This window comes from Galleria mellonella, unplaced genomic scaffold (genome assembly GCF_026898425.1).
Source record: "Galleria mellonella isolate WM207_F2 unplaced genomic scaffold, CSIRO_AGI_GalMel_v1 utg56, whole genome shotgun sequence".
Classification (NCBI taxonomy): domain Eukaryota; kingdom Metazoa; phylum Arthropoda; class Insecta; order Lepidoptera; family Pyralidae; genus Galleria; species Galleria mellonella.
In genome coordinates this window covers 212,190-239,251 of record NW_026442117.1, presented here as the reverse complement: position 1 = coordinate 239,251, position 27,062 = coordinate 212,190, and the positions used below count along the sequence as shown (strand labels likewise).

At 33.6% G+C, this 27,062-nt stretch overlaps 1 protein-coding gene across 3 annotated transcripts in view; it reads left to right on the top strand.

Annotated features, from left to right (window-relative positions):
• The window catches only part of LOC113512566 (POU domain protein 2-like), a 239,388-nt gene that overhangs the window by 35,590 nt on the left and 176,736 nt on the right, over positions 1–27,062 (top strand). The window lies entirely within an intron of this gene.

The window sequence follows — 27,062 nt, the reverse complement described above, 5'->3', positions numbered from 1 at the left end:
TTGGTAGAGGTAGGTCGTCCATTAGGATATATATACAATAATTAAAACGCTAAGCTTGTCTGTGTGCAAAAAGAGGCAGCCGCTGCGTCGCAGCTAAATCACTCGGAGGCAAATGACGATCCGTTGATTGCGGCAATTAAAGCATTGTCAGTGGAGTGTAGAGGTGGGCCATCGCCACGCAAAAAGCTGCGCGCAGTTCCAATCTCATACATATTCGCCGTCAGCCATTGTCGCGAATGCTGCGGACGTGTACACTGTACACTGCATATGGACTATATTACACTGGCCAATATACAGGAGCATAGATTAATTACGATTTGTGAAGGTTTTTATTAATACATGTTATATATATATATATATATATATATATATATATATATATATATATTGAATTTATCCATTAAAAATGATACTAGTTAGTTTAATAATATGTACACAAACAAAATGAACAATTATTTACATGAACTTAATTATACAAAAGCAATATAAATAGGCAACGGTAGGCAGTCTTATTGCTAAATATCAATCTCCTACAGGCAATCTTGAGAAATGAGGACCCTGTATACCTAAACTAGATTTTACACCTGTGCCATAGGTATCCAGTGTTCAAAATGAGTGTACAGATGGAGCCATAATCTACATCAACAAGCCACGCTCAGACTTTTCAGCTTTTCGATAACAATGTACCGATAATTCGATCGACGAATGCCCGTGGGAATCGAAAATCTACGGCCCTTATTTGTTTCAGCTGCAGCGTGCTAAATGCAGTAGAAAAAGTTGCCATCGACAGCATTGATAAGGATTAAAATCATTCATAAATACAATAGAAAGTCATGAAGTACGAGAGATATTATTCCATACAGAACTCTAACACACTGATTAATGGAAAAAGGATGTTTTATTTATATTTTGTATGTACATTAAAGAATTATGAATTTATAATGTCTGCTGTGGAGTTGTAAAGAAATATCGTATGCAGTCATTTATACGAGTATACACGTATTTAAGCTCTTAAGAACTTAGTTATTAGAATCAAGACATCATCAGGACAAAAATAATTTAAACAGTAGGAACGATAATACCTAATTAATTTACCAGAGGGAGACTTTGTACAAAAGTCGTTTGCTTGGGTATCTCTATTCCATTCGTGTCACAACCGTAAACCAATTGTGTTTGCATAACTGTGTTTCGGTTTAAATGATGGGATATGACGGGATGAATTTACAGGGTACAGAGGAATAACACCTGAGTCCTCAGGAATGGCAACGCATGGGTGGTATCATGGGCGAAACAGTATACTCTGTTATAACCATGGTACTGCTCATGTCTATAGGCGACGGTTACCACTTTTCATCAGGTGGGCCGTCAGATTTTTTGACATTCTAAGTTGTATGAAAAAAAAAACGAAACCCTGTTAGTGCACTATCGTATAGGTATAATGAAAACAATACGTCATTTACTTGCAGATAGCTATTTCCTAAGAAAAGCTGATGTTCGATAGAGCAGACAAATTAGCATAGTGTTATACTGGCATTCGTAGATTCAATATTGGACATAGACAACGTGATAATTATGAGAAATGTTCGAGGGTCGTTAAGAGAACTACATTAGGTAGCGTGGTGCTAGCGCGAAGTGCTCGCTCGCCTCACGTCCACGTCCGGTTCCAGGTGGCATTTCCTCGATTATCATGCGTTCAGTTTTTGCGGCGGACAATTACCGCAGCATCAGTATGCACGCGGCGGGCGCGCGAACCACCCTGGTCCCCCGCACGCCTCGCGCGCTCACTTTTTGCCTGCTCGCGCCGTGGGAGCTGCGGACGATGCAAACGCTCTCAGACGATCTAATCACGCCCGCTGCCTGAATGTCTGATTCAATATCGCTACAAAAATGATGTAACACAACCATGTATCATTTAATATTTCCTCCCTGCGCACTCTCTTCCTGGACAAGGATAATAAACTCTCACGGATCCAGTTCACATCCAGTTATCGCATCGACATTTGCCGTGCGCTTTCATTATTTACGTTATGCGATAATGCATCTCATGCATTGAAGTTAATACAAAAATCATTTCTTCTGTGTAAACTTTTTCTTCGACTCGAGTTGTCGCGATGGTAGATTTTCATAACTAAGCTCTTCTGAGTCAGGTTATTAAGCATGGCTTGATTTTTTACATGTACAGCTAAGATATTCCGTGTAGCTACTTTTTGCTGGGCTCCGTACAATATTAAGAATAAATATGTGGATTTATATTTGACTATACGTAGGTAGTGCATCGTCACATCATATCATTGTGTGTTTATTAGGCATGTTATACTTAAGTGTGTCGCGCAGTTAATGAATATTTCATTTATTCAAAATGCCAAAAAAGTTGCAGTTGAAACATTCGAGTCCGACTGAGTGAGGGCGACGTCGAGGCCGAGGGCGAGGGCGAGGGCTGGCGAGGAGGCGACGTGTTTGCATCCCGAGCGGACACAAAAACTCACGAATTCAAACGATTGCCTCTCGTTAGGCGACGCTCTCGGCCGCGGCCGGACGCTCGGACGCTCGGACGCTCGGACGCTCACACACTCAAACTTAGCTGTTCGTGCCACTTGTATCTTAACCAAGGCACTATCTGGCTGATAAATTGTACAAAAATGTCTGTCAAAATGTGTGTATTAATATCAATGCAATCTATTGCTGATAATAATTTTATACTGCACTTATAAAACAATAGTTAGGAATTATGTTTTAATTGGGATCGGTTTACAATTTTTCATTAGCAAGTTATACTAATAAGCATCAATTAGAACTATACGGAATCATCTAGTACTGTAATTCGAGAGTATGTCTCAATTTCAATATCGATCTATTAGAGTTTATTACAAGAGTAATCCACCTCTGTTTTTGTGATGTATGTAACACTCGTTGTACCCACATTTCGTCGATCGTATTGGACTACAACTTCTGTAGATACATATAAGAATTAAATAAGTTGAAATAATAGCTTACTATAAATTAAAGTTTCCAGCTTCTTCGTGGTACTTTAAGTATTCGCTAAAGCTGAAGAGTTTTCTCAAAACAACATACAAAGCATCTGTTTTTAGTCTCTGTTGTAATGGGTACTCGGATTTGTTATTGCACCTTTAACCTGAAGAATTTCAATGAAATAAAATTTGCACTTGTTTTCCATTTCTTGCGCTCAACAATATAAACGTTGGAGTATTTTGACGGTCGTCTATTTGTTGGTAGTAGAAAGCAACATTTAGCGGTCGGCAGCAATCCGCGGATCGGAATGGAATGCCGCGAGTGGTCGCCGCCGTCGGCTCATCAAAGCATAGAATTCAGATGCGGCCGCGCAGCCGCCGCCGGTCATTTAAATATCATCGCTACTCATTTTTGAAATGCCCCTGCGACCGGCGACGCTTCAACATGCGGCTCGGATTGAGCGACAAAAATTACTCCTTATGACCAACTTCGAAAAGGAGGGTATTCAATTGTATTTGCGTGTCAACTGTAGAATTATTTAAATGTTCTTTTTTTAAACGAAAGAATTGATTACTGTGTTAAAACCTATTTGTTGAGGAATATTTTTTTCATATATAGTGAAATATCAGATTGCTGTATCTACGTAAAATTGATGTTATTGGCAATCGAAACATTGCGTACCAATAGTAGAACAAGAAGCAACGGCGACCTTGTTGTCGGGTCCCTAAATTAGGCTCCAATAATGGCGAGATGTTAAACAACAGAAACAATGACACGTAGTGTTTCTTCTACGTATTTGTACCAAACACAACTGCTTTACGGTTGAAACACGAATGGGACAGAGGTACCCAAGCAAACGACTTTTGTACAAAGTCTCCCTCTGGTGTATTTAGTTAATAAATAGTTCTTTAAAGACTTTTGTCTCTTGTATCTAATATTGTATTTTGAGTGAGAGTGAAAAATTACTAATCAAAAATTCTTAAATTTAAATTAACTTAAGTTTAAAAAAGTATTGCTTTCTTTCCATGTTTTTTTTTAATTGTTGATAATGGAGTAGTTACCCCGCCTGCGCTATCGGTATACACTGGCGGAGTACCAGTGATAGATGACAGGTGAGGATGAAAGCAGGTCCATTAGCCCATCGTGACGAATTTCACAAGAATTAACCGCTAAGATTTCCAGGGGGAACCACGTGGAGATCGATCTGATAGGGTATATTGTTCTTAATGGGTCTGTTAGATTTCCCCCTTTTTTCCATGTTAGGTACGGAATACTTGTATATCAGAACAGGCACTCTTTGGTAGAACATTTTTTTAAAAATATGTTAATTCGGATGGACATTTAATTTTGATTACAAAATATACAAATTGTGAATCGACGATTATTTTTCTAAGCGAATTAGTTTACTAGGAAGTTAGGTTTTTTTTTATAAAATGAAGATTACGACCATGATGAATTGTTTACCACAGTGTGTGGTGTTTAGTTAAACATACATTATGTAATTTATATTACTTGTATGCTGGCGGCGTCGAATTCCAAAAGTTTATGAACAGTATTTACTGTAATACGAGACGCGTTTAACGTCACGGGCCGGCCTCGGTTGAACACTTCCCTCATCAATCATCCAGCGGACTCCGCACCGCTCCGCGCCGCATCATGCATGCGATGATCTACCACGAATAGGTCGTTACCTATCTTCACGCTAGGTCATTATAGGAGCAAAGAGAACTGAATGCAAAAGCCCTTTTCGAACTACTTCAAAAGAAGTTTTCAATTAGGTTATATTTTTTTATGTTCGTTACCTTATAACTTTGTTAAATCTAAACCGATTTGGAGAATTCTTAATATGAAAACATATACTTACATACAAATTCCATAGAAATTTTTCAAATTTATTTCAGTAGATTAATTTTTAGATTAAAAAGGTTTTATCACAGTGATGTCAGTTTTTTTTTATGGAACAGTCTTTATTTATTTCTTTGACGCATCGCTAACTTTATTCATTTCTAGGATTCCGTACCTCCAAAGAGAAAAACGGAACCCTTATATGATCACTTCGTTGTACGCCCGTCTGTCTGTCAACACCCTTTTTCTTAAGAAAGTTTAGAGGTATCAAGTTTTAAATAATATTATATACTCAGGTCTGCACTCTCTTTAAAAAGTGAAAAAATCAAGCTTCTAAATCGACACAATCAAAAGATACGACTTTTATGTTGCATTTATATTGCATATTTTGACATTCGCAAAGAGAATCAAAACGTTAGGGTACTTCCGATTGATGTATAATCATGAAATTTGGAGTAATATCATGTAGTACAAGTAAAGGAAAAATCCGAAAACTGTAAATTTGTAGTTATTTCACAAAAAGCAAATTGTTTAAGGTTCACTTTTGAATATCAATTTAAGGTGCAAGAAAACACACGTCTTTACTGAAATGGATATATTTTCAATTAACTTCAATTTCATAATATTGTTGCTTTTAAACCTACAGCGACGAGACATTAGTAATAGAATGGCATGAAGTTAACCAGCGTTTGTTTCTATTGTTGACATTATAAGTAAATTACGTTAACACAAATATTAAACTTGATAATTTTGTACGGAACCCTCCGTACTTAACTGGCTTTTTTTAACTAATCTCTTGTTTACATGCTGTTACTAGAGACTATTGACTCCTTTCCTGAGATATTCCTACATACGACGTGACTACGAAACAAATAACGATAAAAATATTTAGTTATCTATCTACTAATACTAATTTCAGCAGTAAATTATTGTAATAAGAACGTAAAATTAACACAGTTGCTTCAATATAAAAGGAATTTAACAATCCTTCCAGTTTATTTGTTCAATAGTGGCGAATATTAATTATAGTTTACGATTTATTAAAATAATATGGATTATAAAATTCACAAAATGAAATATGGAGGCATAACAGTGATTATATTAAACAAGGGGTTTCATTATTCAGATAACGACCAGTGATCGAAGCTGGGATTTGTATAATTGGCCCCGCAGACCTGGCACTCGTATCGGAAGCCTCTCCTCAAACAAAATCCCAAAATGTGGCCGCGTGTTTTTGTGGGGCTAATAGCTAGCCCGCGGCGGCGCGATACCGCCTCGATTAGGCTTAATTTATAACAATTATCGCCGGCACATAAACACAATAGTTAAATTCGGAAACACCTTCATTAATAGAGTAGCTCCGAAAACTATGGGCAGCTTCGATCATACGCTGTAAGAGATAGGTTTTATTTTACCTGATCTCACGCGTTCGTTATTATAAACGCATTAGATGGACGAAGACGTTTGATCTCCAGCACTGTAAGGCCGAGTTCAATGTTTGTTTGTTAATGAATTATATTATTTGGAAATGATTAATATAATAACAGAAACGTTACTATCGAATATTGATACGCATTGCGGCAAAGGAATAACGGAAGAAAGGATGAACTAGTAATGCTAATACAGACATGAAAACAGCTTACTTGAAATAGTGTTCCTTGATGAATGTATTTAATTATTTTATAAGCAGATGGTATCGAGGCATCCATCTTTAAGTAGGTACTTCTTTTGCTTAATAACTCGTTATCTTTTACTGCTATAAGACCTCTCCACTAGAAGGAAAAAGGTATCCATCTTCTAAGGGTTTACGCTAGTTCTCATCTGATGTTAAATTGACGGTAAGACTTAAAATGAAACATGTTTGTCCAGAAAATGCCTACAGACTATCGACTTCCCCGGTACTGTTTCTCTGAGAATATAAATAACATTAGTAATAGGTAAAACGCTTCCTGGGCTGGGGGAGGATTGTACGTAATAGGGATCTAACAGCTTAATTGCTAGCAATATTAGGTCGTCTTTCATGCGATTCCCCCTGTAAACCATTTTTATGCATTCGTCACTATAGGCCAACTGACTTGCTTCCTCACCAATCATCTCTCACTGGTGCCCCGCCAGCGTATACCCTTAGCTCTGGCGGGGATATCATTCCATCTTCACTTATTAAAAACCTGAGTATGCGTCGTAAAGACAGGTCCTTAGCGTTCGACATGCAATTCGGTAGTAGAAAGATTAGGTCTAGATTTAAATTTTAGTATTTACACAAAATACACTTTGGCGATTTGCTCTTACATCCACGTGGCAAATCTCAGGCACGCCGGTGACTGACCGCGTCCCGACCGCTCATACATTTTCATAAAGCTTTGGTCCCAATGAAAAACGCGGCGTCGTCGACGCGCAATCCAACCTCGTCGTAATTGAAGCGGTTCCCAGTGTTGGTGGCTGAAAAACGATGCGTTTCTATGAAACAGGAGGCGGAGGGGCGCGGCCACGCACCTCCGTCCGCGGCCGGACCATGAATGACATTTTTATTCGTCCTCAATGGACGAGTAAATATGTCGAGGGTACGTGCAGCCGCGGCGTGACTACCGTCCATTTGCAGTCGCCGCCTAAACTGAATTCGCTGTATTGTATAATTCTAATATATTTTTTCCTTTCAATATGCATCTATTGTAGACGTGACAGTGTTTTAATATTCCTTATATATCAGACATTAATAATAATTGAACAGACTTGCCTGTTTGTTATATAAATGGACCCAGTATATATATATATATATATATATATATATATATATATATATATATATATATATATATATATATATGTTGTTTATTGCACTTGTAAGTTACATATAAAATCATCTATTTGTAAATGTTGTGAGCAAGGGTGGACTTATCTCTGACAGAGATCTCTTCCAGTCAACCCAGTACAGTAAGAAAGCATTTCGTTAGCGGGCAGCTGAAGTGCTACACCTAGATTTACAGGTAAGTTAAAACTATCCGGATATATTTAATAAAAAAATATGCTTTTAGAAGAGAAAGACAATTACCAGAAAGAGAGAGGTTGTTAAAAGCATTATCGATTGTTATCTTAGTAGATGAATGTAACACAAATTTGGTCTTGGCCATATTTGAATCGTAGAACGGGGCGTGACTGCTGTAATAGCGTATTTCCATTACCGGAGAATTACTTGGAAATTTAAATAGATATTCAGATACAAACTTACGGTATAAGTTTCTTAGCCTGATTTTTAAAATCAAATCGATCAAATCTAGTAAAACTGTAAAAAAAAACGCTATAAATTAAATGATGTTAGAAGTGAAATAGAACACATCCAGATTTTTATAATTTTTTTGTTTTTTTATTTGTACGGGCTAATCTCCGAAACTATTGGACTGATTTAAATGAACTTTTTCATGGTGGTACCTTATATCCCTGGTCAACAGTTTAGATACTTTTAATCACGGAAAACTGAAGAATTCCCGTGGGATAATAAAAAAAAAACTATAGTAACTTATATAGCTTAGTACTGTGATGGTCCCCCCCCCCTTTGCACCCCTTATAATAACTACCCTCTGAACTAAGCTACACATTGAAAACCTACAAAGCCTATGAAAAACCTACGAAGGCTTAATCTAATGAAAACCCATGAAAATCTAATGAAAACTTACCCTAAAGAATGGCCTAACACCCTCAATATAACCCCATACCTATATTGCCTTATACACCCCAAACATCCTATGAATCATATAAACCCTTACAATAAACACTTAATATTGAACAGATCTTATAGTAGAACACTTGATCATCTGGCCAGATAAATAAATGTGTGATCGTCTAGTAATGTAGGACCCATTGTGTGTGTAATAACCAAAAGGTTCTTTAATTGGTATATGATAGGAGTTAAATAATGAAGATGATTGATAAATCTTTAATGATTAAGAATAATTAATGAATTATACTCATAATTCATGTAACAAGGAAGTTATGTTAATTTAATAGTAAATTACAGAATAACTGTAATAATAAAAAAATGGGGGAGCGGTCGGGCCCCTCACACGCCCGGACCAGTGGAAGACTTTCCAACTATCTATAACTCTTCCTCCTAAAAGGTAGGGAAGGGTATTACTATTTATTAATGCACTCTGATGGTAATAAGGGAATGAGTATTCTCAGTTCCAAACCAAACATAAGTACATTTACTTCAACATTACAGTGGCTCCACCAGCCCCACGATGCTTCCAGTATAAATTAGTGTTTGCCAGAGGCAAACGGATCGAACTGAAATCCCAGGATCACTCCGACACGAGAGCTTACTCATGGGCGATGACCCTTTCAGTCCTATATGGCGACATAGAGATCACCTGTGATGACAGTCCGATAGAGATGAAGATTTGTGTGATAGGGGATACCTTCCACACCCTGGAATTGGCCAAGCCATATAATGTTGATAATTGCTATATCATAACATAGCATTGTCAATTTAATATTATTTACTTAATACCAAGAATACTCAAGGTTCAAGTTACATCTGTTGATTAGGCCAGAGCCTAAGAACGAGTAGTCCAACCCATAGGTCGAGAGCTACTAAAAGTAATGAGTGCTATTGAATGAACTATAAGTCCAGTCAATTATATATAATATTATTGTTGATTAACCACATTGTGAATTAACCAATTATTTATTCAGAGAGATATATCTAAAGGAACTATAAGTCCTTTAAAAGACACTGATTAATCACAAGTTAACAACGTCTCGTGAAATAACCAGTTAGGTTTTCTATAAGTTTGAGGACACTAAGTCCAACAAGCTATTATTGTGTTGAGAGTAATAGAGATCTTTTGTAATATTTGTAGAGGTTTGATTAATCACATTGTGAAATAATCAGATTAAATAATTATGTAGCTTTATAGAGAGGACTATAAGTCCTAATTGGTTGTTGTCATAAGTACTGATAAATTACACATTAAAGTGCCAGGTCAATTATTATATATAGGTATATAGGAAGGACAATAAGTCCTATTTGTGTATGTTGTAGTAGTAGAGGCAATATATTGCATAATTATAATGTGAAAGATATAGATTAAATATATATTTGTATAGAAAGGACAGTAAGTCCCATACAATTATTGTAGCTGTACTATAGTTATACTATATCTACTTCCTTTTAGTGTCTTAGTAAACCTATTTACTAAGAGGATTTCTCAGATAAACAAGTGTTTTAGTGTTTAAATCATCATGATTAAATCCCTAAGAAATTAGGTCTTTAAATAATTATCATATCATTTAAGTGAAATTTCTCATATAAATAATTCCAATATTTCCCCTACAGTTATTATAAAATAACAGAAAATTATATAAATTTTCTATAGACTTAGATATAGAATCATAACGTGTATAATCTCCTTTTTTGTTTGACGTCTGTCACTTCAATGACGTATTGATGTATCGAATTGAATTTTCATTATCTATCACATCTGTCAACGTAACAAATACTAGCAAGTTTGTTTATTTGTATTTGTTTAATATAATTAAATATAAAATCATCATATATCAACCGTAATATATAACTAAATTATCAGTGATATAAATAATCAAGGTTTACACCAGTAATAATTAATAGTATCCAGTAATACTGCAGTTTTATATTCATATCAGTAGCCAAGCTTACTTTCAAATTCAAGAATGAACAGAAGATTAGAAGTTTAACATTCTTATTGCAATTGTACTTGCAATAATATATACATACAGTACTAATTATCAAGAACATTCCTCAAATACATGTGTGGTGAAGATTTCCCAATATGCTATCTATTTGATTCCTAACCTCTAATGTAAATTTATTAAAGAAGTGAATAATCAGTGTTAGTGTTTGCTTTATTAATATTTAAAGTAATTGTCCTAACTTGATATTAATAGGTTCATATCTCCTTGGATACAGCCCAACATATACAACTAACTCGATAATGAATTTTATAAAATACTAATATTATATTTTACTACTTGTATATCTCCATTCTATTCCCATAAATATTCAAAATATGTATATTAAATATAAATCCAATAAAGATTTACTAATTTTAACCCTGTCTGAACTTGTCTAGTCAATATAGCATGAACAAACAACACACATACAAACCTTATCGCCATGACAACTTTCTTCCTAAATATGAGTAAAATAATATAACTCATACTTGTCATTTAGTACTAATTTTATACTGTACATGAGGTACAGTTACCTAGTTAATAGTAATTATAGTCAGAGAATCCTTTGATAATTTTATTACCACTAGGAATTAAATCCACACCTATAATATCAGCATAATTAAATATTATTAGAAACCAGTAATACACACAGAATTGTTATTATCAGCTTGTTTACTACAATAAAATCAATATTAAAGTTTATAATAAATCAAGACAAAATATCTACTTAAACAATACAGGCTTGTTTACCATAAACATCCCACCGTTACATGAATTTATCTACTAACACAATAATGTATTAAAAGTAATACATTCACATAAAATCACCTGCAACAGCTAAGCTGTTTCTCTGTACATCTGGTGTAAAACAAATTCCCACATGTAATCATGGGTAATTAAAAGTATACAAAAGAATCATTAGTACAGTCGACCGAGCAATGGTATGAAACACTTTACCATGAGACGTTAAGCATGAGCAGGTGTTCCAAATCAACACTGTAATAGTGTAATAAATACAACTATTCCATCATCATCATCGTCGTCTCAACCATCACCAATCCACGACTGAACACAGGCAATTCCCCATAGACTGCCACTAGGAACGGCCCCAAACTCCTGCATCCACCGACCCCCACAATACACATAAAACAGTCACTCCAACCAATGGAGGTAGCCCACACCGCACTCGCACACACAGAGTCGCCACTCAATAACATCTCTGTCTCATCAATGGCTGTTTCCCCAGCAATGAGACCAGACCACAGCCACCTCAGTCTATTTATCCTCAATAAATAATAATTTATAGTAACTAGATATGAATCTAGTTAGTATTATAATAGTTTAATAGCTGATTTAATAAGTATTTTCCAAAACTGGACAATTAGAACATTGAATCAAATTGATGAAGTTCTATCAAACAACCATATAATTGGATTTTGTATATGAGTAGAATAACGTAAGTACGTAAATTATATTGATGTAAACTTTGTTCAAATGTGATTGCATTTAACGATATACGCATTACCTAAAAGTATATGGACTCGACTAAATACGTATTTTAATAGCTGTTGGGAAAAATATTAAGTATAGACTTTGCCTGTGATCACAGTCAAAAATCTAACTACGTAGTAATAAATGGAACAAGCTCACCGGATTCTCCAGTCTTCTATTGATTAATTTCACACACTTACTCCATAGTGATACACTAAGATCTCAAACCCCTTCATCGAACCAGTCCCTCCTAGATCTATATCCTAGTTATTTTTTTTATTTTATTGCGCAGTTCCTTAAAACACGACTCCTGCGCCATTTTTTCTTTTTTTTCTTTCTGCGCAATTCCTCAAAAGCGACCCCCGCGCGCCCGCCGATCTGCCGTCTCCTTTTTTTTTTTCTTTCCTTCTTTTTTCTAATAACGTCATAGATTATGTCACCGAAGGGTAGATATTTCAATAACCAGATTTAGCCTATTATTCGAACTGAACTTTTCTTCAAATTCAATTTAATTATATGTTAACGTATTTTGGTATTTTCTATTAAATTGATTATCGAATTTATAAAACTTTAAAGACTCTCATAAACCTTATTAAACTGTGTTGTATGCATCCTTTTTACACCTGATGATAAAAAGGTAAACTATAATTTGGTTATATATAAAATATAATATATTTTTGTTTAATTTATTTAATTTTCTTGTGACATCCACTACACTTTGGAAACACATCAAAGAAGTTTCCCTTCTGTGTCAATATTTCATATATGGTAACGTCTTCTCTGTACGCTATTGTGAACCTTGACTTTAAAGTTTGTTTATATTAAATAGCTCAGTTTTCGCAGCGGTCACCCATAGGAACCCCTGTTTCTTTCTATGTACTTATGGTATTAAACCTATTGTACTATAGGCGAACCGTCACATCCGGCCCCCTAATTATCAAGGAGTTTACCGGATTGATAATTACAACAAGATAAGTTTATTGTTACAATTTTTTTTTCCAACCCTAAAAATGTACCTCACATATCTGTATATAATTTAACTTTACAGAGCTTTAAAATCATTTAAATTTTCATTGATTAATCGATACTAAGACCCTCTGATATTCTTAAGACTCAAAACAATAAAAGTATTAAAAAGATCTTTAAACCCGAAGTTATGTGTTGTTGAATGTTATGTGTATGAATAGCCTTAAAATTTTTACTCAATATATTAATAATTAAGCATAATATTTATTTATGAATAGATTTGTAAATAATTATTTATAATTAATTTGCATACGCTGTAATGATAGAGTGAATCCATTAAATTTTATAATTAAAATTTTTATACTCGTTTATTTATATGTAATAAATTCAATGCATGTAATTACAATGTCATAAACAGCATAAATGAATACAATCCTAAATGTGTGTAAAGGAGTCTATAAAACCTAAATGTATGAAAAGCCTAAGTATGTGAGGAGTCTAAATGTATAAAACCTTAATATGTGAAGAGCTTCAAGTAAAGAACCTAATAGATACGTTATTTGTATCAGTAAATTTAGATAAAGTATCTATTTAAAAGATACGAGTTAAAACATCTAAATGGAAGTTCATAATTAAAAGCTTAAATGTATGAGTATAATATATCAACAAGCGAAAGAGCCTAAGTAAAAAACTTAAAGCGAAATGAAGTGAAATAATTTAAGCATTAAAATGTAATAAATGCAAAAAGGAATCCTAAAATAATTGTCTAAGTGTAAATAAATGATTAGATAAAATCCCAAGTTAATTAAATATTAAAATGAAGATGTTCAAATAAATTTGTTAAAATAAATTTAAACAATACGAATAAAACTTTATGAAGCGTCAAAGTAACCACAAATACATATTTCATCTAAGAAATAACCTAGTGTTCATTGAATAAAAAAAAAATAATAGTCCCTAACAAAATTCAAATAAATTTAATTTTTATTTATTAATTTTAATCATAGAAGTAAAGCTTATATAAATAATAATTTATCACCACCGGCCCCCCTGTCTGACAAATTTTGCACGGCCCCCCAATTTTAAGACTCCTATAAATATGTTGAATAAAATAATACAAACGGCCCCCATAGTTTAAAACTCTTATTATAAGAAATTCCTTTAATATACTTAAATTACCAATGACTATTTCTTAATACTCTCAGAAATAACATGATCAATAAGTTTTATAATAAAATATTATGTAACCCCATTAGATAGGTAGATAGACACCCCCCATCGCCTCCCCCAAAAGATCACAATAGCAAACCTAACATAAATACAAACAACTACATTAGATACATCAATTAATTTATTTTGTACAATAAATTATTATTTCAAAAGATACAGATGTCTTGTGTTATGTGCAACTACAAAGAACTAAATAACTAAGTGTGCGCAAAATCTAAGTATGTAAAATACTTAGGCATGTAAAGAGTGTACTTGAATAAATAACCTACAAAATCTCCCTCTGATATAAGTATAAAGTTTTTTTTTTTTTTTTTTTTTATAATAAGTGTCTAAGTCAAAATAAGCGAATAATCATATAAAATCTGAAATATAATTGTAAAGTGGAATAAAGAAATTATGTACAGAACCATAAATAAAATATTATAATAGCATCCTAATAAATTGTTGGAATTAAATTTAACAACATGAAAACACCTAATTAAATTTTCAAATTTAGGTAATCAAATAAAGTAACTAAAGGCCCTAACTAACCTTAATGATATTTTATGAAACGTCTAACTTGCAACTTGAAACCCCCTATAAAACATTATATAAGCTATTTAAACATCTTAGGATGATCAAAATCAAATCATAATTATTTAATTTTTTTTTTTTATATATATAATCAATGTCATTGCATCATAAAAGTTTATGAAATAAAAGTCAATTGGATATTTCCTCAGAAATAAATAATGTCATTAATTCATCTTAAATTATTTCTTTAATAATAAAAAGAATTTAATAAATTTTATGTATAAGTCATTATAGCATAATTATTGTTTATAAAATTTATATTATGTTAAATAAATAGTTCAGTAAGTATTGAGAATTAATGAAGCAAAAGAATAATAAATGTGTCCTGTAGCATAAAATTAGATCAATGTGTACTGAATATACTCGTAACCTAGCAAGCTATCCTTGCTGCTATTGTTATTTGCCTATTAGTGTATTTCTAATATTATTTACTCAAGTGATATAGAGTAAATGAAAAATAAACCAAATTATGTAAATTTGTTGTACAATTGACTACAATAGATAACCATTAAATGAATTTGGTAATTTAAATCCTAAAAACATGAAATAACAATAAAAACTATTTACCTATAGACATAGAAATCATGAAATTAGGTCCAAATCCTAGATCTATGACGGTATAATTATTTAGTCATAATCATCAAAGTTGGTTTTGAGTTATACTATTAGCAGATATTACTGTTTAACTTTATACTCCTTCATATTTTAATAACCAATCCCTGAAGTCACAAGCTCCAATTGTGACCAAGTGTTCTTATTGATCTGATATGTAAATAGCCATGAACCAATTATATCCTGGTCACGGCACCAATTGTGATGGTCCCCCCCCTTTGCACCCCTTATAATAACTACCCTCTGAACTAAGCTACACATTGAAAACCTACAAAGCCTATGAAAAACCTACGAAGGCTTAATCTAATGAAAACCCATGAAAATCTAATGAAAACTTACCCTAAAGAATGGCCTAACACCCTCAATATAACCCCATACCTATATTGCCTTATACACCCCAAACATCCTATGAATCATATAAACCCTTACAATAAACACTTAATATTGAACAGATCTTATAGTAGAACACTTGATCATCTGGCCAGATAAATAAATGTGTGATCGTCTAGTAATGTAGGACCCATTGTGTGTGTAATAACCAAAAGGTTCTTTAATTGGTATATGATAGGAGTTAAATAATGAAGATGATTGATAAATCTTTAATGATTAAGAATAATTAATGAATTATACTCATAATTCATGTAACAAGGAAGTTATGTTAATTTAATAGTAAATTACAGAATAACTGTAATAATAAAAAAATGGGGGAGCGGTCGGGCCCCTCACACGCCCGGACCAGTGGAAGACTTTCCAACTATCTATAACTCTTCCTCCTAAAAGGTAGGGAAGGGTATTACTATTTATTAATGCACTCTGATGGTAATAAGGGAATGAGTATTCTCAGTTCCAAACCAAACATAAGTACATTTACTTCAACATTACAGTGGCTCCACCAGCCCCACGATGCTTCCAGTATAAATTAGTGTTTGCCAGAGGCAAACGGATCGGAACTGAAATCCCAGGATCACTCCGACACGAGAGCTTACTCATGGGCGATGACCCTTTCAGTCCTATATGGCGACATAGAGATCACCTGTGATGACAGTCCGATAGAGATGAAGATTTGTGTGATAGGGGATACCTTCCACACCCTGGAATTGGCCAAGCCATATAATGTTGATAATTGCTATATCATAACATAGCATTGTCAATTTAATATTATTTACTTAATACCAAGAATACTCAAGGTTCAAGTTACATCTGTTGATTAGGCCAGAGCCTAAGAACGAGTAGTCCAACCCATAGGTCGAGAGCTACTAAAAGTAATGAGTGCTATTGAATGAACTATAAGTCCAGTCAATTATATATAATATTATTGTTGATTAACCACATTGTGAATTAACCAATTATTTATTCAGAGAGATATATCTAAAGGAACTATAAGTCCTTTAAAAGACACTGATTAATCACAAGTTAACAACGTCTCGTGAAATAACCAGTTAGGTTTTCTATAAGTTTGAGGACACTAAGTCCAACAAGCTATTATTGTGTTGAGAGTAATAGAGATCTTTTGTAATATTTGTAGAGGTTTGATTAATCACATTGTGAAATAATCAGATTAAATAATTATGTAGCTTTATAGAGAGGACTATAAGTCCTAATTGGTTGTTGTCATAAGTACTGATAAATTACACATTAAAGTGCCAGGTCAATTATTATATATAGGTATATAGGAAGGACAATAAGTCCTATTTGTGTATGTTGTAGTAGTAGAGGCAATATATTGCATAATTATAATGTGAAAGATATAGATTAAATATATATTTGTATAGAAAGGACAGTAAGTCCCATACAATTATTGTAGCTGTACTATAGTTATACTATATCTACTTCCTTTTAGTGTCTTAGTAAACCTATTTACTAAGAGGATTTCTCAGATAAACAAGTGTTTTAGTGTTTAAATCATCATGATTAAATCCCTAAGAAATTAGGTCTTTAAATAATTATCATATCATTTAAGTGAAATTTCTCATATAAATAATTCCAATATTTCCCCTACAGTTATTATAAAATAACAGAAAATTATATAAATTTTCTATAGACTTAGATATAGAATCATAACGTGTATAATCTCCTTTTTTGTTTGACGTCTGTCACTTCAATGACGTATTGATGTATCGAATTGAATTTTCATTATCTATCACATCTGTCAACGTAACAAATACTAGCAAGTTTGTTTATTTGTATTTGTTTAATATAATTAAATATAAAATCATCATATATCAACCGTAATATATAACTAAATTATCAGTGATATAAATAATCAAGGTTTACACCAGTAATAATTAATAGTATCCAGTAATACTGCAGTTTTATATTCATATCAGTAGCCAAGCTTACTTTCAAATTCAAGAATGAACAGAAGATTAGAAGTTTAACATTCTTATTGCAATTGTACTTGCAATAATATATACATACAGTACTAATTATCAAGAACATTCCTCAAATACATGTGTGGTGAAGATTTCCCAATATGCTATCTATTTGATTCCTAACCTCTAATGTAAATTTATTAAAGAAGTGAATAATCAGTGTTAGTGTTTGCTTTATTAATATTTAAAGTAATTGTCCTAACTTGATATTAATAGGTTCATATCTCCTTGGATACAGCCCAACATATACAACTAACTCGATAATGAATTTTATAAAATACTAATATTATATTTTACTACTTGTATATCTCCATTCTATTCCCATAAATATTCAAAATATGTATATTAAATATAAATCCAATAAAGATTTACTAATTTTAACCCTGTCTGAACTTGTCTAGTCAATATAGCATGAACAAACAACACACATACAAACCTTATCGCCATGACAACTTTCTTCCTAAATATGAGTAAAATAATATAACTCATACTTGTCATTTAGTACTAATTTTATACTGTACATGAGGTACAGTTACCTAGTTAATAGTAATTATAGTCAGAGAATCCTTTGATAATTTTATTACCACTAGGAATTAAATCCACACCTATAATATCAGCATAATTAAATATTATTAGAAACCAGTAATACACACAGAATTGTTATTATCAGCTTGTTTACTACAATAAAATCAATATTAAAGTTTATAATAAATCAAGACAAAATATCTACTTAAACAATACAGGCTTGTTTACCATAAACATCCCACCGTTACATGAATTTATCTACTAACACAATAATGTATTAAAAGTAATACATTCACATAAAATCACCTGCAACAGCTAAGCTGTTTCTCTGTACATCTGGTGTAAAACAAATTCCCACATGTAATCATGGGTAATTAAAAGTATACAAAAGAATCATTAGTACAGTCGACCGAGCAATGGTATGAAACACTTTACCATGAGACGTTAAGCATGAGCAGGTGTTCCAAATCAACACTGTAATAGTGTAATAAATACAACTATTCCATCATCATCATCATCGTCTCAACCATCACCAATCCACGACTGAACACAGGCAATTCCCCATAGACTGCCACTAGGAACGGCCCCAAACTCCTGCATCCACCGACCCCCACAATACACATAAAACAGTCACTCCAACCAATGGAGGTAGCCCACACCGCACTCGCACACACAGAGTCGCCACTCAATAACATCTCTGTCTCATCAATGGCTGTTTCCCCAGCAATGAGACCAGACCACAGCCACCTCAGTCTATTTATCCTCAATAAATAATAATTTATAGTAACTAGATATGAATCTAGTTAGTATTATAATAGTTTAATAGCTGATTTAATAAGTATTTTCCAAAACTGGACAATTAGAACATTGAATCAAATTGATGAAGTTCTATCAAACAACCATATAATTGGATTTTGTATATGAGTAGAATAACGTAAGTACGTAAATTATATTGATGTAAACTTTGTTCAAATGTGATTGCATTTAACGATATACGCATTACCTAAAAGTATATGGACTCGACTAAATACGTATTTTAATAGCTGTTGGGAAAAATATTAAGTATAGACTTTGCCTGTGATCACAGTCAAAAATCTAACTACGTAGTAATAAATGGAACAAGCTCACCGGATTCTCCAGTCTTCTATTGATTAATTTCACACACTTACTCCATAGTGATACACTAAGATCTCAAACCCCTTCATCGAACCAGTCCCTCCTAGATCTATATCCTAGTTATTTTTTTTATTTTATTGCGCAGTTCCTTAAAACACGACTCCTGCGCCATTTTTTTTTTTTTTTTCTTTCTGCGCAATTCCTCAAAAGCGACCCCCGCGCGCCCGCCGATCTGCCGTCTCCTTTTTTTTTCTTTCCTTCTTTTTTCTAATAACGTCATAGATTATGTCACCGAAGGGTAGATATTTCAATAACCAGATTTAGCCTATTATTCGAACTGAACTTTTCTTCAAATTCAATTTAATTATATGTTAACGTATTTTGGTATTTTCTATTAAATTGATTATCGAATTTATAAAACTTTAAAGACTCTCATAAACCTTATTAAACTGTGTTGTATGCATCCTTTTTACACCTGATGATAAAAAGGTAAACTATAATTTGGTTATATATAAAATATAATATATTTTTGTTTAATTTATTTAATTTTCTTGTGACATCCACTACACTTTGGAAACACATCAAAGAAGTTTCCCTTCTGTGTCAATATTTCATATATGGTAACGTCTTCTCTGTACGCTATTGTGAACCTTGACTTTAAAGTTTGTTTATATTAAATAGCTCAGTTTTCGCAGCGGTCACCCATAGGAACCCCTGTTTCTTTCTATGTACTTATGGTATTAAACCTATTGTACTATAGGCGAACCGTCACAGTACACAACCTATTTAAGTAAAGTTATTTTGACGTAAGGCAAAGAGTGAGGACGACACGTCATTTGTTAGTTTTGGTCCAGTATTCCTAGACATAATAAATAGGTAAGGACATACATCGATACATACTAAACACGAATGACAAATACCACGCGGACAAAGTCGCGGGCATCAGCTAGTTATCAACATAATAAGTATTACTGTACACAAACTGTTCTGTACGTTAGTTATGAATACATAAAATGTTATTGCACGTAATATTAGTGCAGGTAAGTACAGAAACTGGCAATTAAAAGACAAAGTACATATCGAGCGGCGCTGCGCTGGCCGCGGCCGGACGGCGGATGTCTGGGCGCGCGGCGTGCGAGCGAGCCGCCGAGTTTTTGCTGACGAAACAAACGATCTCATTCCGAGTTCTAAGTCAACATTCTCCGTGTTACATACACTTGCTAATCGCTGGCAATAATGAATAATATTTTTTCCCGGCTGTCAATCATTTCAGTAAGTCAGTACTGAGAATTGGAAGGCGCAACGGAGCCGGCAGTGGCGGGCGGCGGGCTGCGGCGCCGCACTCGCTGTCTAGTGCTCACACTATTTCTATTAAGCTGAGTGTATACGGGTGGAGTAATAATATAATATTAATTGACATGTAATCATATTAAAAATTATACCACTGGGGTGGCAAATAAGGGCAATACGTTGAGTATAGGTACACATATATTATTTATAGCTTTATATTAGTATTTATCCAATTCTAAATTGGCACGCATCTTTATTTTTTTTTATACAACTTAGAATGGCAAACAAGCTGACGGCCCATCTGATGGAAAGTGGTAACCGTCGCCTATAGACATGAGCAGTACCATGGACATAACAGAATATACTGTTTTGCCCATGATACTCCTCATGTGTTGCCATTCCTGAGGACTCAGGTGTTATTCCTCTGTACCCAGTAAATTCACGCCATATTCCACCCTTCAAACTGAAACACAGCCATGCAAACATAACTGCTTCACGGTTGAAACACGAAAAGGACAGAGGTACCCAAGCAGTCGACTTTTGTACAAAGTCTCCCCTTTATTTTTTCCTTCTGGCTTCCTTTCACGGCCTTAGTCTTCTAAGTTCCTTTGACCATTATAAATATATTTCCAATTTCTATTCCTGGTTTCCTTTATCACCCACATATTTAGGCATACGGCCCACCTGATGGTAAGCGGTTACTGTAGCCTATGAATGCCTGCAATACAAAGGTTTTACGCGCGCGTTGCCGACCCTGAAGAAACCTCTTTAGCCCCCTTTTGAAGAACCCCATGCTGTAGTCACTTGGAAAAACCTCGACAGGGAGCTTATTTCATAACCTGTGGGGAAATGCCTGATAGTTTATAACTTGGAATAATCTATGGTTTGTGAAACATGAGATGGGGACCTTAAAAACGAGGGCTAGTACCTTAAATGCTCACCAACATATCAGTGACTCGTCTAATGTACATACTATATTATTAAGAGGAAAATTTTGATTGTTTTTAATGGATAAAATAAAAAATAACTGGACTGTTTTTAAAAATTATTTCACCTAGAAATTTACACTAAAAGCGAGTAATAATAAAAATAAATATTAAAATAATAATATTTTCTTTATTATAGATTTCAAAGATCCATTTTTGTCAGTAACAATTGACTTCAACTATGTTAGTAGAAAAAAAAATACAAAATTTATTTTATGGCCCCTATAATAATTTTGACCCACAATGAGAGGATCGGACTATCGTATTTATTACATAATGCCCACAGAATGCTGTTACTGCTGCCACGCAATCGGTGTAAAAGAGATGCGATCCGTTTGCGTATGTAATGGCATAGAAGTAATCTGTCCATGCCGCTGCAAACGTTGTGGATGCACTACAAAAACGTGGCACTTATTATTTTCGAAAATTCTTTCTACTCGTGTGAAACCGGGCTGTATCACTAGTATTATATAGTATGATATTTAATCTCTTATTCAGCTGTTTCAGCTGCTATTATTTCAGTGATTCAAGTGTAACATATTTAAGATACCACGAGGGTCATAGCGTATGATTACCATGGGCTTGTCAGGGCTGTTCATGGCTATAGACGACGGTTAGTACTTTCCATCAGTCAACATGTTTGCCATTCAAGTTGTATAAAAACATAAGTTACAGTTATTCAGTAACTAAGAGGCAACGATAAATAACTCACAGCCATCTAATAGGTATCAGTGTTTTTCAAACTTTTCCATGGCGTGACCCACCGAGATTTCTCACCTGTATATATTTTATTATATTACAAATATCAAATCTGTAGATTTTATTTATTTTCATAGTTAGGTATCGGTTAAATGCAATAAAATAAATAAATAACACATACTTGTAATGTAGTATTTGAAACAGACATCGAATATGTTGTGAAACCTCCATGAAAAAGAGAAGTTAGGTAGAATAGAGTAGGGTAGGTAGGCTAACATGAGTTTTGTGGAGGAAGAGATTGTTAGTATTGGGATCTAACAGCCCCATTGCTAGCAATATACCCGAGTCCACCTCCACACGGTTCCCCTTGGAAACCATCGTACTTAATTCTTGTGGAATTCCTCACGATGGGCTAATGGACCTGCTTTCATCCTCACCTATCATCTATCACTGGTGCCCCGCTAGTGTATAATGATAGCGCACGCAGGATTACCTACCATTCTATTATCATCCATAAAAACATAAATTTTGTTAATTTGTGTTAGCCTACCTTTTTCTTATACAATTTAGAATGGCAAACAAACTGACGGCCCACCTGATGGAAAGTGGTAACCGTCGCCTATATTGCTAGCAATAGGGCTATCAAACTCTATTGCTTACAATCCCTTTCCCCCCCATGGACTCAGGTATTATTCCTCTGTACCCTGTAAATTCACTGCCATGTCCCACCCTTCAAACTGAAACACAGCCATGCAAACACAACTGCTTCACGGTTGAAACACGAATGGGACAGAGGTACCTAAGCAATCGACTTTTGTACAAAGTCTCCCTCTGGTAGACCTACAATGAATGTTCTTTAAACGTTGAATTTTAAACGTTTTTTTGGACGGTATTTTTTATACAATACATTATCGCTACCTTCCGCGACTAATTAGATTTGGGGACCCCCAGGGGGTCACTACTCACACTTTGAAAAACACAACACTAATACAATTAAAAAAAAATTGCAAGTCAAATAAATTTACATTACGTACTGATCGATATGTAGATAATGTTTGAACATATAATGTACGTTAATTCGATACCTTATGTAGATAAGGAGATGCTTTACATAACGTAGACGTAAGGTTAAATATACTAGTAATAATTTTCACTGCTGTGGCCATAATATTTTTTTCTTTTCAGAGATGGACAAAACATGCATTTCCTAGTTAATTTATATTTAAAGTTTTTTAGTATTTTATGACTAAATTATAAAAATGGAACACTTTCTTACTCGATTTAAATGACATACATACAAAATATGCATATGTTTTTTAAAAATACATTAAGGGATATCTTTTGCGATCGTGACCCAAAAGGTTTCATTTTTCATTCTCTATTTGTTATAAGAAAAAAATATTTCATAATTTTTATATAATAACTATCGGTTTAACTTATGTGTGATTTAAGCACGAGCCTGATTGTGACTTTGTGATTGGTTTTCATTTCACAGTCGCTCATGACTAAGGATTACGAATTGATTCCAAAACTAGTCGAGCTTTTTCGATCTAATTACACGCGTGTTAAGTTAATAGTTAGTACATTAAAATATAGCGTGCGCTCATTAAACTTTAAACAATGAAATTTTATAATTGTTTATGTAAATTTATAATTTTATATTATGCAACTTAGAATGGTTAACAAACACTTCTTTCCTTCCTCATGGATAAAACTAAACAGCAAGAGTCGTGGGAAACAATTGGTACCTGTATCAGAGTTACAGGCATAGTACCTTTTAAATGACAGTATCAATTATAATATGTAATTAAATGATTTAAAATTAATTACGTATGCATATTGAATATTCATACCGTTTCCATGATAGATAATTTGCAGCATTAATTAATTATAATACTATATATGTATATAAAAAACATATAATTTGATGCGGTCTCATTTTGATTCATGCCATAATATAATTCCTCTACATTCCTGAGTATTTATGGTAAACCACTGAGTTATTTATTTGCATAATACACAGTTATTGCTTAATGACGAAATAGTAAATTTTGTTAATGATACAGTTTTTTTAGGTATAACAGTGGACTCGAAATTACAATGGGGGCCCCATATTTCAAAATTGGCCAGTAGACTCAGTTCTGCTGCATATGCAATTAGAAGAATTAGGCAATTAACAGACGTGGCGACGGCTTTGTATATTTTAGTTATTTCCATAGCATAATGTACCTTTATAAATTATATTTGTTTTACAAAAGAGAGCCATACGTTCTATTTATGGTATGGGTTCAGAGAGTTATTACAGTGCTTTAAAGACTCAAATATGTAAGTTAAAATACATTTATGAAAATATTATGTATACACGGAAGAACTTAAAGACTGTACAAGTAGAAACTTACGCATAAATAAGCTTATTTTATAAATGACAAAATCATTCATTCTATGGTAATTGCATAAGATTTTATATGAGAATCTGCATTAAATCTGACAGAGAGGCAATTCAAATCTTATATTAAACAATTTTTATGTAAGAAAGCCTATTACAGATAATTTAGATGACATTATTATTTAATTATAATACAACGTATATATGTATATAAAAAACATATAATTTGATGCGGTCTCATTTTGATTCATGCCATAATATAATTCCTCTACATTCCTGAGTATTTATGGTAAACCACTGAGTTATTTATTTGCATAGTAAATTAATGATTATTACCTATTTACTAATAAAAGCACACTTTTTTATTTAAGGATAAAGCAGCCGTATCGTATACTGAAGTGACTATTTCTCAATGCAAGGCAAATTTATTAGTGTAAAGTTAATAATTATGATCATTTAGGTCATATGTGCATGAGACAGGCTTGCCAGGTGCAATTTTCGATCTTTATCCAATTGTAAATTTTTTTTAGTTCAAATATAGATTTTTAGAACGTTTTGTTCATTTACATTATATTTTTTTAAAGAAAACCTTTCTCTAGCGTGTCTTCTTCACACATTTTGCTATAAGTTTTTTATTGCATTTTTATATACTTCTATACGATTTCTAAATACGAAATATATTAATAAATATTATATCTCCAACCAATTTCTTTTGTACAGAATTTTTTCAACATATTTTCCTTAATTTCTCGATAATATATTTTTTTACTGGCAATAATTACTTAACATGAATTATGACGAGGATGACGCGGCAAATGTCTACGAGGATAGAGTCCTTTGGCAACCAGAGGGCCTACCATGACATGTTTTTCGAAATTTCGGGGCCGAAAGAAACACATATTTGTTGTTAAAACTACATGACATATACCGTTTAAAAATATTAAAAATGTTAAAATATCGTTTTTTTTTTAGACTTTTATAGTAGGATTTGTAACGAATCAAATGTTAAGCTTCATTTACTGGGCCGATTTGGTATGAACAAAAACACAAAATTGAGTCCGAAAATTCAGAATTTCGTTTCATAGTAGTCCCCCAGTTCTCACTACCTATACCTACTGCAAGTGACTTTACACGAAGGTAGATAAAAGTATAGTGTGGGAATCGTCATAGGTTCTGTCGAAGTTCAATGACTTCTGAAATGTCTTATGAAGTGTAGTTTTCAACCCATTTGTGTTTCTACCGTGAAGCAGTTGTGTTTGCATGGCTGTGTTTCGATTTGAAGGATGGGATATGGCGTGAATTTACTGGGTACAGAGGAATAACACCTGAGTCCTCAGGAACGGCAACGCATGGGGGGTATCATGGGCGAAACAGTATACTTTGTTATGTCCATGGTACTGTTCATGTCTATAGGCGACGGTTACCACTTTCCATCAGGTGGGCCGTCAGCTTGTTTGCCATTTTAAGTTGTATAAAAAAAAGTCTCAGTGGAATTTTATTAATTATTAATACTGACACTGTTGGAATATAAATATAGGAAAGTTTCTTCGGTAGAGTCAATAGCAGTAACTTGCAAAGAACTCAACAAACAACCACCTTAGACTAGTCGATAATATTTGTCACATGTTTTTACAAAACGATCTGTATGTATCTATAAGGTATGCGAATAGATATCTATTATGTCACTATGTATATCTATATGTTTAAAAAAGTCACATCACTCTAAATTTTATAATACCCTCCAATCGCGTAATTTTCTATCGATTCCCCTGACATAAGACGGACAGATAAATGGTTGGTCCCAGTCCAACGTCTACCGCGTAACACTCCGCAAAGGGTTACTGTTGTGTGCCTATTTACTGTGTGGAGAACTAGTGAAACCCCAAGACATTCCCTATAGATCGTTCCCAAGTGTCGCGGGTGATTGTTTACCCAACATATATAGTGTGGTTTTCACAAGTAGACCAAAATAGATCAGCGCCATTGTGACATTCACGCGGCGTGGCTTCCTGAAACCTGGTGCATCCTGAGTGTGTACCGCTTACGTTAAATCCGTAGTCAAGGTGAGTCCGTACCATTTTGAGTTACAAACTTCTTTTTTGGGACCTAGAACCTGGGCCCAGCCTAGGCCTCATATTACTACGTATGCTTCCACTTGTGCTAACATGTATTACGATTTAAATCAGCCACTTTCTTTAACACTATACCACTTTTAACATGGAAAGTAAATAGACATAAACAGTGGCATGGACATAACAGAGTATTATGATTATTCCTGAGGACTCAGATGTTATT